This window comes from Chrysemys picta, chromosome 3 (genome assembly GCF_011386835.1).
Source record: "Chrysemys picta bellii isolate R12L10 chromosome 3, ASM1138683v2, whole genome shotgun sequence".
Lineage (NCBI taxonomy): Eukaryota > Metazoa > Chordata > Testudines > Emydidae > Chrysemys > Chrysemys picta.
The window spans coordinates 165005726-165019490 of record NC_088793.1 but is presented as its reverse complement, the minus strand read 5'-3'; the positions used below and the strand labels follow the sequence as shown (position 1 = coordinate 165019490).

Below are 13765 nucleotides of genomic sequence, written 5' to 3'. Positions count from 1 at the left end.
TTTGTAAGACATATAGTACGTGAATCCATCACGTCCCTATTCGAAGCGCACTTCTAAGCTCTGTATCCAACACACACACTTTAAATTCATGGGGCTGAGGGTAGCATTCTGCATGTAGAGGACAGGATGCTATTTCCTGACTAGTATGCTACCTACAGTAATGCCGATATCCAAGGAAGATGAGTGAGCAGTGAAATCTGTTGTCATAGTACTGTGCATTTTATTATGATGATCCACACGGTACCATCACTGTACATAACGCTTTAGAGGCTCATGTAAGAATCATGGACTTTAAAATCTATGTAGAATAGAGAAACAATAACAGTGGCAGAGGGTCTGGTTTTGAGCTCAGTTACACCAGTTCAAATCAGAAATAATTCCACTGAGGTTAATGGAGTTACACTGATGTAAAACTAATGTAAGTGTGGTCAGGTGAAATTAAAGGTCCTAAGAGTTTGTTTCCTTCTGGCAAGCAGACAGCTCCTGTGTTTAGTATCTCATAAATCTTGTCTGTTGGAACTGGACTGAGTTAGGGTGAGGGGAAAGGGGTAGATAGAATTTGGGTTGCAGGATGGTTCATCACAGAAAAGCTTTGCAGAAGCACATTTCAAGGAGGAATTTGAATTAGGAGAGCATGGTCAATAAGTGCATGGGACCTGGAAGGCTATTCCAGGCAGAAAGAGCAGTATGAAAGAAACCTTGAAGATAAGAGCATGTGAAGACAAAGACAGGAACAAGGCAGTAAGGCTGATGCAGAGCCAAAGACTAAAGGAAGGGTTGTAGGTAGAAATTTGACCAAATTGGTAAGCAGAAGCAGAAATATGAAGTGCTCTGAAAGTGAGGACCAGCAGGAAGAACTTGATGCAGAAAGCAAGTAGGAGTCACTAAAGGAAACTTAGTAGGGAAGTGACATGGTCCAAGTGATGGGAGAGGAAAATAATTTTGAACAGAGACTTCCTCAAACTTCCTTTTGTCTTGTCTAAAAAAAAAATCAGTTGCCATGGCAATAGCAAATAAATATCCCCTGTGGGGGTGAGTGGATGATGCTGGTCATGGGTTAGAGAATCATAGAAATCTAGGGCTGGAAGGGACCTCAAGAGGTCATCCAGTCCAGCCCCCTGCCTTGAGGCAGGATTAAATATACCTAGACCATCCCTGACAGGTTACCTGTTCTTAAAAACCTCCATTGATCGGGATTCCACAGGTAACATGTTCCAGTGCTTATAAAGCCTTTAGATTATATGTGGCAGGTTTAAATGAAGCTCATGTTAATAGTGACCAATGTGAAATGAGTTTGCTGGCATCAGTGCAGTTCCCAAAGAAGCAGGTTTTCACATGACACAAGGAAACACTCCCCTGACAGGTACCCACAGGGGCAGTTTTAGGAGAGAGGCCAGAGACTAAAGAAGGGTACGAAGCCCAAATGTATATCTTTCATCTCAATTGGGTCTCACTAATAGGACATTGTAAGAAAGCTCTCACCTATTCTGTGGCTAAATAGAAGACTTTTGTTTCCAGAACTGCCAGTCCTGCACCTTCCCCAAGCACTGTGTTCACATGAACAGTTTTTAAAATTTAAAAGGAAAGGCCTATTTCTAGCTTGTGCAGGAAATTTGCTGTTTGCTTCCTTTACACTTGCCTTAAGTGACTGCTTTTTTTGCCTCCCTGCTTCTTGGTAGGTAGGAATAAATTGTTGGTTCAAGACTCACTGCTGGAAAGGAAGGGGAAGACTCCATCAAACAGTTTATACTAAGTAATATTTTCTCTCATTGGTTTGTTGTTGAGTATGAACGGCATGAGTCTTAGATTTAGAAGTGGTTATATGTCTGTTCTCCTTATACTGTATGTACACTTGATATTTGTCTTTGTATAGGACACGTCTCTTGAAAACTTTCTCTCAAAGAGGAGGTCCTTCTTTAACCATGGTTCAGCACAGTCTGTTTGCTTTATAAAGTGTTTCCATTAATGTCTTGGGCACTGACCCTGCAAGGGGATCCATGATCATTGCCACATGATCATTGCCCATTGACTTCAGAATCCTTGAATTGTTTCTGTTGATACCTTTGCTGCTGCTCAGATGCTGAAGTTAGAGAACTGTTTTCACGGCTTCTCTGGTAATAAATGTTTTGGAGACTAATATCACCGTAGATCTTAATTATACATAACAGTGAGAAACCTGCAATCTACTGGTGCTCAAGGACTCTGGGTACCTTAACAGAGTATATTGAATAACAATATATTAAAATAAAAGCCAGTGTTCTCTCAAATAAACCACAGAGCTGGAGCAAGAAAAATACCAACCCTCCAATAATACGACTATAATGCCTATGTCAGTAGACGCCTTTATGCTGCTTTGTTTGCTTGAAAACATGTGAAGTGTTTATTTTTCATTCATATTATCTCGTTATTGCAGGTTTCCTTTACAACATGGGTTGTTTCAAATGTAGCACCAAAAAAAAAAAAAAAGCCCAATGATTTTTATCTGAGTTTGAGATTTTCCAGTAGTGATCAGTCACACACAGCATTGGTCACAGCCACTATGACACTTTGTTTTCATTGTCTTTCTCACCAGGTTGGATGTCCAGTAAGTGAAATATATTGTGAGAACTTTTTTCTGTGCTTTAAAGATAAATATTACATACAGAGACAAAAAATACCTAAACAAACAAACAAAATAAATCTACGGCGGTTAGTAGATGGCCATTAAAGATCAGGCTGTGAATCCCTTATGCCCATTACAGTGAATTGGACTGCTCATGTGAATAACTGTTTACCAATGGGAGTAAGAGGTTTACAAGGTGTCTCTAAATAAATATTTACAAATAAAGCCCTGATCCTGGAAATGTGATCCATCCTACGTAACTTTCCGTTTGTGAGTAGCCCCATTGAACTCAGTGAGACTAGTCAAGTGTGTAAGGCTACTCATATCCGTACATGTTTACAGGATTGGGATCTAAGGCTATGCAGGTGGGGTTTTTAGTCATTAATGGGATTTGTGCTCCAAAGTTGTTTGGGCATTTTTGAAAATCCCACCTTAAATACTATAAATGTTCAGAACATTCCTTAGAAATTACTGGCCATTTCCCCATTCCATTGTTACCATTTAGAATTTTATCCTAAGCGGTGCTGAGCTCCTCCTGAACACCCTCCATTTCAGCTAAAATGTAGGAGCGTTGAAGGCAGTCAGCAGGCTTAGATCCTTCCTGGGTGCTGCTGTCTCCCAATGCCATTTTAACTATCCTTCCCCATCTGGAGGCCTTATTTGATGATGCAGCATAGGACAGAGAATTCAGGTTCCATTTGAAAAACGTGCAAACCAAAGGGTCTCAAAGCTGCTGGATGTTAAATTCTCTCTCTATCTTTCTCATATTTATATTAGGTGGTTAATTTAACAATTGAGTTGGCCACTGGAAAATTAACCAATCTTTTTTGGGGAACATTCTCCCAAAGTTAAATGGTGGGTGTATTTTGCCTCCCTGATTTCTATCACCTACATAAAACGTGGTCTTTATGCAGGTGAAGTGAATTGCAATATCAGTGGGCAGTTAGTGTAGTGACCTAGTGTGCTAGTCTTTTATCTCTGGAGTCGATAGAAATGAATTTGGTGGGCTCACCTTTGCTGTCTGTTTGTGCTCATCATAACCACTGGATGGTTGACAATCTCTGCCAAGGACAAGCAATAACAGGGGTGTTTCAGGTACAAAGCTAAGAGGCAGCATTCAGGAGAGGAGAATCACAAAGAAGGTGCAGTGTCTTGGAAGAGGTAGCAGCCTGCCTGGAACTTGGAGGAGGAATGCAGGTTGCAAGAGGGAAGAGTTTGGAGCTGGCACCAGGAAGCTGGTTTGTGCGCACATTGCATGAGTGCTCACAACAACCCTGAAATAGTTGTCTTAATAAAGAGCCTGTTTAGTTTTACAAGCACTGAGACCTCCCATGTTACTACCCAGCACTCGGTACATGCAAAAGAGGAGACTGGTGGCTGGTGCATACTGCAGAGAGCTAGGACAGATTAAAGAGTTGGTGGATGGGATGAGTTGGTGATGAAGGGCTGCTTCCCCACTTGCAGCTTCTTGAACAGTAGCTGCTGCTCTTGCAATGCCCTTGAGCTCTTGACCCAGATCCTCAAAAGCAGTTAGGAGCCTAAATCCCATTGAAATCAATGTCCCCCTGTACACTTTGCCTATGTCTCAGGAGCATTATGCAATATAATGGGGTTAATGTTTGCAAAAGGATTTGAGTTCCTCAGCTGAAACCTACCTATCTTATTGTGATCATCATTACTATTAGGGGGCAAAGTAATACTGTCAAACTTTTATATTGTTTTTGCTGATCTGTCATCCCTTTCCATGCCTATGTGAGTTGTAATTGGTAGCCAGAAGCTTGTCCATTTCAACAGCTTGCTGGCTGTCCAGTGAGCAGTGAAAGGTTGCTAAAGTCATTAGTACTTTACATTTACAATAAAAATATTTTTACTTCTCTGGTACCTTTCGACCCAGACACCCAAGGTGTTTAAAAACATTCCCTCATTTAGAAGCACCGAATGACCCTGGGAGGTAGGTAGGTAGGTAGGTCAGGATTAGTATTTGTTATTTTATAGATGATTAAACTGAGGCACAGAGTGCTTCAGTGACTTGCCCAAGGTCACATAGTAAGCTAGCGGCAGAGAGAGGAATAAACTTCAGTACCCTGTTCTGCCCACTAGTATGCACCCCTGGATATATTGGGCATACAATGTCAGGTAATGGAGAGTTATGCTGCATAGGCTCACTGTCATGACCTTTGTCAGCCAATAGGAGTCCTCCTTCCATAATGCTTATTTTATAAAAAATTGTGCTTGCTGCTTCCCTGTCAGAAAAGTTCTCTTCCATACAGATGTCAGACGAGTGCTCAGTCCTGCAGTCTATGGGCTAGATGATGACTTGGACTACATCCCCATGCAGGGGTGGAAGCAGGAAGAAAGAAATCTCCTTATACATTTGCATAGACTACCAGGATCTTGGGCCTGGGAATAAAGCAATAAGTGGGTGTGTATGTGTACATACTTACCTCTCACCCCAGAACAGATGGGTGAGTGCGTGTGGGGGTGTTCCACCCACCAGTGCACTGGCAAGCACAGCTCTATAGGGTGTGTCTTAATTACTGGTATATGCCAGAAGCAAATAACTACACCTCTCCCCCATGGCACAAGGGAGAATCCAGCAAGGAATTGTGGCTAACAGGAGTATCTCCTAAGGTGTTGCAGCTAATTCACCACCCCTTGCTCAGGACTGTACCTAAAGTTGCAATCTAGCCATGCAGGTGCAGTCTCACTGGGGTAGAAGGTAGCATTGATCACCAGTACTAACAATACAGCACAGCAGATTAGGGTGGAAGCTGACTAGCAACTTGTAGAGTGTAAAGTAAATGAGAAATGCAGGGAGACAAACTGTAGTTAGAATTTAGCCCCAGCATTGGGCCAAGCACCCCAAGTATGTGGTGCTATTTAATGAGCTTGAGTGCTGAGGGCTTGGGTTTTAGTTCTCCTGTTGAAGATGGCACCCTGCAGCACTACCCTTGAACACTAGTGTCCTGGTGATGAAGAGGGAAAGATGCAACTAACCTCACTTCCTACAGTCCCTGGATTTTCCTCAGCCATCTTCCATACAACTATAAAAGCCTGTTTAGTGTTAAACTTTAACAAAATCATAGCTCAAGCTGATATACAGTAGCTGTGTGTACAGCATGTTTGTCTAAACACCTACATTAATAGCGTTAGCTGGAGCTCCTTTGTGGTTTTATAGGAATTTTCCTAATCTGACTATTGGTCCATCAAGTCCAGTTAGGGTGACCAGATGTCCCGCTTTTATAGGGACAGTCCCGATTTTGGGGTCTTTTTCTTATATAGGCTCCTATTACCCCCCACCCCATGTCCCGATTTTTCACACTTGCTATCTGGTCACCCTAAGTCCAGTAGGCTGCTTCCAGTCATCACTGGTGCCTGATGCTTCCCAGGATGCCACCCATACTTACACAAAGCATAATATTGCTGAGTCTGGGGTGGGAGAGGTGATCTCTTCCTGGGGGTGGATCAGCTAATGACCACAAGCTGGAGCTATAACTATCCTTATCTTAGATTTCATGACAGTAAATTAGTCGCAAAGTGATCTAGCCCTTTAAAAAGTCCAGCCACAGTCTTTGATTCAGTGAGGTCCTGCTGCAGTGAATTCCAGAAACTGGCTAATAAACATGCTGGTTTCCCTACAGTGTCTATACATGTTCTGGCTATTAATTTAATGGATTTCCTTGTTCATGATGCTGAATTCCTCAGTCAAGTTCCCTCTAACTCTTCTCTTTTCTAATCTAAACACTCCTAGTTCTGGAAGTGTCTCCATATATGTAAGGTAGCATTAAAGGGGCACATGTGGGTGAGCTGGGGTAGGGAAATGGATGCAGTACTTGGCTCATGCAGTGGGGCTGCTGCCAGTACTTCCACAAAGGGGGCATGGCTGGATAGATGGTAGCCATGTCCCCCAGTGCTCTTGCTAGCCAGCAGGTATAGGCAGAGCTATAGTGTGTAGAATTCAGGTCACACCTTTATAAGCTGTAGCAAAAGCCCAGTTACCATCCTTCTCCCAGGCCCTGGGAGTCACTAAGCCATAAACCATCATTAAGCCCTGTACAACTCAGCACAGTTGACAAGACCATAATTTTGCCCATACAGTCTAGAGGTGCAAAAGGCCTTTGGATGCAGAATTGTCCCCTACTGCACATTCCCTAGCTGTTCTATCCAGTCGCGTTTTAAACATGACAATGATGAGGCTTCCACCACTTTGTGGGAGAGATTATACCACAAGCTAATAGATTGCACATGCCACTGTAGCTCTGAACATCTGTTTTACTCTTCACTTTAAGCCATCTTTTAGTTATGGGAAGTGGAGCAAAGCTGGACAGAACACCGGTGGAGGGATTTGTTGGCTGCAATTTCATTACAATGTGCTCTGTCATTGTATATCCTTTTTATGAACACAACCAACTATCCTATTTGCTATTTTGTAGAGTCTTCTACACATTGGGCAGACAAACTTAGGGCCTGCTTCGGCCATTCTTACACCATTTAAATAAATTGGACCTTTTGCCCAATAAAGCACTATTTGGTGTGAATAAGAGTGATGGAATTGGGCCCACAATGATCTACACACAATGACTCCTAGGTCTCTTTCTTTAAAGAATCCCACATGTTGGGACCCAACTGGTAAACATTGAGTCTATTTCTCATTAGATGTATTACTTTACCCTTATCCCAGATTAATTTCATCAGTCGTCATGTGGCCCAATTTGCCAGTGCATTTAAGTACACCTGGAGTTCTTCACAATCTTCCACTGTTGTTATGAACCAAAAGACAACTCCTGCAAACCCTTTACAGCCAAATAATCTTTACTCAAAGTCCACCTAAATTCAATAGGTCTACTTGCACGAGCACTCATTGCTAATCTGAGTACGGATTGCAGGACTGAGACCACTGAAATGCAATGTTGTCATCATCACTAGCCCTGTCCATGTCCTCCTTCAGATCACAAATCTATTAAATGACACTAGTCCAAATACAGACTCTTGGTGGTACCGTACTATTAACCTCTCTCCAATCTGAGAAGCAGGTGTTCATTACAACCCCTTGTTTCCTGTTGCTTAACCGTTTTTTAATCCACAACAAAGACTTTGTCCCTAACCCCACGATTATTTATTTTCCTTAATAGTCTTTTATGAGGGGTCTTATCAAAAGCATCTTGAAAATCCAAGTAAATTAATGTCTCGCAGGTCACCTTTAGTTACTATTTTATTAACTTTTAAAAAAACAATATGTTGCACTTTTCAGCATCATTAAATGTCTCGGGTGGGTGGGGGGAGTGATTTCAACCACATTTTGACAGCTACTGTAGTGGCTTAACAGAGCTGTGCTTGGATTAGCACAGTTATTCTGTCTGTACTTAAGGATGCGATTTCATTTCCTGGCATCTTTCTGCTCAGGTCAACCACTAGTTCAAGGTGGAAGTGACAAGTTTGCAGCATCTCAAGTGTGCTGGTGTTAGCTCTTGGGAGGTTGAGAGGAAGGAAATAACAGTCCATAAAGTTTTGATTGCTTGGAAAAGAAAAGATGTGTGTTGAAAGTCTGAGCAAGGCCAGCTGCAGACAGAGTTCAGGAATGAGCAGAACAAGTCACGCATTTGCTGCGTACTCACTTCAGCTCTGAATTGATGGAAATTTCTAGTTGGGTATTACTGAGCAGGAGATTTCTTTATTATGTCTAGTAGGGGACCATCTCCTGCCATGAGTTTGGAAGTAAATGGGGAGTTCTCTTTAAAAATGGATGGAACAGTATGATCTAGAATAGAGGAGGGAGGGAGGCGTTGGCAAAAATAGTGGCAATGAAGAAGTCAAATAAATGTGCCATGCTCTATTCCTCCCCCAATTTAAAATACCAGCATTTTGCAAGCAATGAGCCATATGCTCCCAGGGCTTGCACGCCAAAAAGTGTAGCAACTTACTACAAATCCTCTCTCCAACTTCTACACACAAGCCAAAACCTCCTACTTGATATGCTGCCTTCACGCCAGCTTACAGCACAGAGATGGGCTTGTGCAAGGAGATCTGCAAAAGAATGGCACACTCCACAGACAAGAGAACATGGCGGCTGAGGCAAGGTGGGCGGAGTCAGGGGAGAGTCCTGCAGCCCCTATCCTTGGGGGAAAGACACGGTAAATTACTACAGAAAAGTGATAGCACAGGAATACTTCCAAGCTAGATTACTGCCTCCTGCATAAAAACCCACACATGGGGACTGGGAGACTGCCCCTCTGGTGAGAAGGGCTGCTTGCTTTGGAATTGCAATGCTGTACCCTCTCTTGCCTGTAGGATCCACAAGGAGAGAACACTACTGTTCTGTGGAGACAGGAGCTGACTTGGAGGGAAGGCTGTTGCTCCTCTGCACCCCCCACCATTCCTGGCATCAGGGCTCCTGGAGGAACTACCCAGCCATGGGCAGGGTCCCCCTGAGGCTTCTCAGTAGCAGTCACACAAGGGTCTCAGTGGGAGGTAACACAACTCTAAATTGTACTTCCCTGCTCCCAGCCTGGATTTACACATGGAAACCCAGGTCCAGAATAAAGTATGGTGCTGCACAGATCCACAATCTCGTGTTCCACACATCCTCTTCCACCTTGTACCTAAAACCCTCTCAGATTTCCCTTGATGTGAGGCTCTGGAGAGGGGGTCTGTGCCATGGGGGCCTTCTCCATGGCAAAGCAGGCTCTCTCCAGGCACAGAATAGCCAGGGAATGCGTTACTCACCGTGGCAGAACAAGAGTTTCCGTGGATTCCTGAGGATATTATATAGGGGCTACCTGCACCAGACGGATGAGTGGGCTTCCCTTCGGAGCGCGAGCAGCTGCATGTTTCCGTTTGCTGTGACTCCTTGCCATTTGTTCAGTCTCTGCAAATTCTACAACACACAGTGTCTGTAGGGCCTTTTAAATCTCTTCAGGGAGTATTCCCCCCCCACCCCCCCCACACAGCTCTGGCTGACTGGTCGGCATGATACTCTAACACTGAGCTGCATAAGACAGCAGGTAAGGATGCTGCAGATCTCAAACCTTTCTGGACATTTCTATTAGCTCAACCTGATTAAACAGAGTTAAATTAATACAGATTTGGGGCCATGCACTTCCCAATTTAGAATGGGTAAACTGGGGCACTAAAACCCTGGGAAGCATAGAAGAGAGTAACCTGCACCTTCACTACATGCTCCATCCTGCCTCAGACTGTGGTATAGGTGGGGGGGGGGGGAGGAGGCGGCGGCTTTTAGGGGTGGAGCAGCATGTTTCCTGTTGAACCATCAGTAATTCTCCTCTATGTTGTCAACCCCCCCAGCCCTCAGAGGGGTTACGTCTAGGCACCAAGGGGCATAACCACTGGCAGCATGGTTGCTAAGGTGGCTGTACTGCCAGGGGAGATGGTGATGTGAACTGAGTTGAGAAAGACGTACCTTCTCTATAGAAATGTGACCTGAAGCTACATCACTTTGTGCTGTGGCCCTACCACATTTTATGAGTAAGGCTACGATTTATCATGGGTATTTTTAGTAAAAGTCATGGACAGGTCATGGGCAATAAACAAAAACTCAGGGTCCGTGAGCTGTCCATGTCCTTTACTATAAATATCCCTGACTAAATCTTAGCTGGGGCAGCCCTGGGGGGGCCGCTGTTCTGGGGGGCCTACAGGGGACTGCTCAGGTTACGCTGGGGCTGCCCCCCAACTGCTGCCTGCAGGGCCACTCCAGCAGCAGCCAGTGTGGCTGTCCCTGGGGCTGCCCGAGCAGCTGTTCCTAGAGACCAGACACACTGGTCGCTGCAGAAGTGACGGAAAGCCACGGAATCCATTACTTTTGTGACCTCCATGACAGACACACAGCCTTACTTATGAGTTAAGACATGTCAGACTAGGTCGGTACTTAGATGAGAAGCTTTTGCTGATTACTGTAGGTCTTCAGAGAGTGGGTTGGTTGGCTCAATAGGTGGCAGGTTCTGACATATTAATGAACCATCCCCAAGTGCTGGTGTTAGGAAGCCCTAGGGAAGAGATGTAAACACCATTAACTTTAATGGCAATTACATTTAGGCCAATAGAGAATACTAGTCAATAATCTAAATATGTACTTTTCTTATGTATTAGTTTATTTTTATGAGAGCAACCTGTTTATTTTTGCTATGGCAGTTACTGTAATTTTATGGAGGTGAAATCTACCTGTACTCGTGAGCAGATCTAACAGCAAAAGAAAAGCTGGGTATGCTTTTTAAGCATGTAGCTTTGGCATTACAAATAAATAAATATTAATAGTAATAATAAATCTTTCCAATAGCTAGTGTATGATCATGTACATTCTTTTTGACTTTGGTATGAAATACACTTTTCAAAGGAGTACATGTAGTATTTTCTCACTATTTTCTGTAAGTGACCATCAAAAATCCTGTTGCAAGATTCCATAAAACAGGACTGTGCTTTATTTCCTCAGAAGCCTGTCTTTGATGCACTGGGCCATGGTAATAGGATTGTATGAAGTAGGGCTGCTGTTTCCTATCCAGGTATGGAGAACCTATCTCCTGAAGGCCTGTGTTTTGCAGGAGGTCAGACTGGATGATCATAATGGTCCCATCTGAGCTAAAAAATTATGAAGGGAAGACAGGACACCTAGACAATTATTCACCCAATAGCATAGCTATTTTTCTCTGCAATCCTTGGTGATGTGGGAGCAGGGTAATGGTCAGATGAGAGGAGCAGGGATGTGGGAAGTGCATTAGCATAGCTTGCACATTGTAGGAATGAGAAGATCATGCAAAAATGCAAGGAAAATTGAATGGATGGCTAACCCTACCATTATGTGATTGGGGATGAAGCTAGAAAGGTGCACAGAAAATGAAGAGGCAGCCCCAAGACCAAGAAGTCATGGTATGGAAGGGGTCACAGAGTAAGAGGTGAAAACGAGAGGGAAAGAGCAGGGGGAAGAGTGTAGAGAAAAGGGGGTGGAGATAGAAGAGCGAGCCAATCAGAGAGGAGGTTTAGGAACCAGAAGAATGTAGAAGAGGAAAGGCAGAGAGAGAGAGAGAGAGAGAATCACATTCTGCCATTCCCAGAGAAAAGGCTACTGTACCTCATGACACCTTACTTGACTTTTCTTGAGTAACTAATGGGATAAGTGAAGGGACCCAGCTGAAAGTGGAAAAACTGGGGCCAGAGGAATCTTAAAAGAAGACAAAAGAGTATGAAAAGAAGGAAGTGGGTCACATGCCTATAGGTATTAATACCTTTTAGACTTCAATAGTTATTAAACAAATATCTTTCCCTGACTTTTCCTTTCATGCCTTCCATCCACCTCAAGGCTTTGGGGCTCTAAACCTCCAGCAAACTAAGCTTCTCTCAGTGCTTTTTTTCTTACCTACCCCATCCCTCTCTCCTTCTTCCAGCCCTCCATCTCATTCTTAATGAATACTGTGCCCATGTTCATTTGTCAGTGGAAACCATCCTGATGGTATCTCTGCCATCCATTCTGCATCACCTGAAGCAATCCATTGGATCACCAGTCAAGACTTGGACATCTAACACTGCTGTTTTTAAGCCATATGAAAGAAAGAAAGAAAGAAAGAAAGAAAGAAAGAAAGAAAGAAGAGCTAGTGAATCTGTTGGTTCTAAAGGTATGTTTACACAGCAAATGGCAGATTTTCAGGCTTAGAGCCTAAGAAGAGGTGTGGGCATCAGAGCCCAAGCTCCATCCAGAGCCCAAACATCTACTCAGCTACTTTTAGTGCCATAGCATGAGCTCTGTGAGCCAGTCTGTTAACCCTAGCTCTGAGACTCGCTCTCATGGGCTGTACCTTAAATAGCCTTCTCTCTCCTCCCACTCCTCCCTCCCACCAATGGCTCTCATTGGGACTAGGACTACCCCTCCCATCCCACAGTGGTCTATGAGGAAAGCAGAACCCCCTTGGATACCTGCACAAGTTACCCAGACCTTGGGTTAAGTTCAGGAGTAAGTGGGCACCGTGTGCATTTTATTCTCCTAGGGCTCTGAAGCTGATGGGCTGGAGAGGGTGGGGAACGGGTAGAAACTTTGTCCCTACCCCATACACCTTCAATGGGCTGGCCAGCACAGCTGAGCCACTTAATTTATGCTGACATAGGCCAGTAGCAAATGACTGCACCACCTCCTCCTGGAAGAAGGTAGGACACAGGGAGAGAATGGTGCTTCAGTGAAATATCTGCTGGGGTAGTGCATCTTATGCACCACCAATTGCTTACAGCTGTGGCTAAAAGCACCATCCAGGCTTTAAAGTATGTCAGTAATTGGACCTGGGAGCTCCTATATGCCCAAAGTGATCACTACATCTCTGTGTGTGCATTGGAGGTGGGGGGTTAGGTAGGAGGGGACTGACACAGGGGTTTGGTACTATGGTAAAGTGTGAAGCAGATTCAACAATTTTGACTTAACCGAATTTCTGCCAGGTGATGCTCACTTGTCGAGCCAGTCACTGCACCAGGTGGCACTGATACTAGAAAGCATTACAGTGCCAATGAAGAAGGCTTACTGATGAATTCATTTTGAAACCACTGTTGTGCAGCAGCTTAGCAATTAATCAAGGAGAAAGATGAATTGCAAATATATTGGTCTGTAAGGTCCCAATACTCCACTCTGTGGCTTGCAGATACTAAAGGCAAACTGATTATGATTGCCCTTTACTTTCTTTCCAGTTTAAAGATAGGGAAAAAAATTCCAGTTGTATGAGACAGGCAAGTATGTTGCAATGATGCCTATGGTGTAATGTTTTACTACGTGCTGTTTAATGGCACTTTTATGATTACAAACAGGTAACAGTACTCATGCTAAAAATGTTTAGACATATGGATTCCCCTAGTACTCAGAGTTATTCTCATCCACCAGATTTGTAGAATAGTCCAGCTACATTATAATACTGTGTGCATAATAAAGGCACATTTTAGAAGGCTACATAAATGTAACTGGAACAGATAAATGCATAATATTAAAAATACACATATTTTTACTAAGGAAATTAAATACGCAAGATAGGTTTAGATCAGTGTTAAAGAACATAATGGGAATGGCAAGTGGCATAATGGGAATAATGCCATGGGATTATCCCAGGGCAATAGGGGAGTAATAGGAATGGGATAGTATTAAGGACAAACGGCTCAATCCTGCAAGATATTGAGCAATCCCTA

General features: G+C 43.6%; 1 long non-coding RNA gene across 6 annotated transcripts in view; it reads left to right on the top strand.

The window, feature by feature from the left end:
* The window catches only part of LOC103307555 (uncharacterized), an 87254-nt gene that overhangs the window by 57106 nt on the left and 16383 nt on the right, over positions 1–13765 (top strand). For 4 of the 6 annotated variants that reach the window (XR_010599881.1, XR_010599876.1, XR_010599882.1 and 1 more), the window contains one exon: positions 11995–12222. The exons of 1 other annotated variant lie outside the window; for it this stretch is intronic. This is a non-coding gene — a long non-coding RNA (uncharacterized LOC103307555). Of the gene's footprint in view, positions 1–1679; positions 5899–11994; positions 12223–13765 lie in introns of those variants that run through there. One more of the 6 variants, XR_010599877.1, reaches the window with a different exon arrangement.